Source organism: Cebus imitator, unplaced genomic scaffold, assembly GCF_001604975.1.
Source record: "Cebus imitator isolate Cc_AM_T3 unplaced genomic scaffold, Cebus_imitator-1.0 Scaffold253, whole genome shotgun sequence".
Lineage (NCBI taxonomy): Eukaryota > Metazoa > Chordata > Mammalia > Primates > Cebidae > Cebus > Cebus imitator.
Genome location: NW_016107568.1, coordinates 2,706,568 through 2,708,166, shown reverse-complemented (window position 1 = coordinate 2,708,166; position 1,599 = coordinate 2,706,568).

The following is a 1,599-nucleotide window of genomic DNA, read 5'->3' as shown; positions in this document are numbered from 1 at the left end:
AAATTCCATTTGACTTAGCAATCCCATTACTGAGTATATACCCAAAGGATTATAAATAATTCTATTATAAAGACACATGCACACGTATTTTCATTGTGGCACTGTTTACAATAGAAAAGACCTGGAACCAACCCAAATGCCCATCAAGGATAGACTGGATAAAGAAAATGTGGCACATATATATCATGCAATACTATGCAGTCATAAAAAAGGATGAGTTCATGTCCTTTGCAGGAACATGGATGACGCTGGAAACTATCATTCTCAGCAAACTGACACAAGAACAGAAAATCAAACACCGCATGTTCTCACTCGTAAGTGGGTGTTGAACAATGAGAACACATGGACACAGGGAGGGGAACATCACACACTGGGGTCTGTTGGGGAGTGGGAGGCTAGGGGAGTGATAGCAGGGGATGGGAGGTTGGGGAGGGATAACATTAGGAGAAATATCTAATGTAGGTAAAGGGAGGATGGAGACAGCAAACCATCATGGCATGTGTATACCTATGTAACAATCCTACAAGATCTGCACATGTACCCCAGAACTTAAAGTATAATTAAAAAAAAATTGGGGGGGGCCAGGCATGGTGGCTCACACCTGTAACCCCAGCACTTTGCAAGGCTGAGGTGGGCGGATCACGAGGTCAGGAGATAGAGACCATCCTGGCCAACATGGTGATACCTAGTCTCTACTAAAAATATAAAAATCAGCTGTGTGTGCTGGTGCATGCCTGTAATTCCAGCTACTCAGGAGGCTGAGGCAGGAGAATCGCTTGAACCAGGGAATCAGAGGTTGCAGTGAGCCAAGATCGTGCCACTGCACTCCAGCCTGGTGACAGTGCGAGACTCTGTTTCAGAAAAAAAAATTTTTTTTTTTAGAGGCCAGGCGCAGTGGCTCAGGCCTGTAATCCCAGCACTCTGGGAGGCCGAGGCAGGTGGATCACCTGAAGTCAGGACTTCTCCCGTTTTCCCATTCATTTATTCAAGTTTTAATTGAGCACTTACTTGTGCTAGGCACTGTTGTGGCAGTGGACAAGTTCAACAAGACAGATGGAGCTCTTGTTCTCCAAACTGTAATGGACTGGTAATGTCTTCCTTAACTTCTCTCCATGTGATATGAAGTGTCCCAGTGTGTGTAGAGGATGTGGAAAAACCACTGAACTGTGGGGAAATGTGTGAAATGTGGCCATGGAAGAGCAATTTTCTCTTGCCTAAGATTTCCCTAGGACCTCCATTCTGGAGTAATGTGGGAGACAGTCTTGCCCTGGCTTGTCTTGGGGTTTGGGGTTAAGTCAGGGCTGCATTACGAAATCAGTAAACTCTCCTAAGAATCCACGAACCAGACTAGATCTTTCGGTTTCTCCAGGGTCCAAAGAGCCTTAGCCACCAAAAAGAGATTCCTGGCACTAATTAACTGGCAAATGTGGTAAGTTCACCACTGAGGACCTGTATTTTCTAAACGAAAATCATGGCACAAGGTCTGAGAAGTCCCCATATTTATGGAATCCACTAAAAGTGAGAAGTTTGAATCAAAGCTCTCCCCAAATATATTTGGAAAATAGAACATTGTAGTTATATTCGGTAGGCTCATGGCCC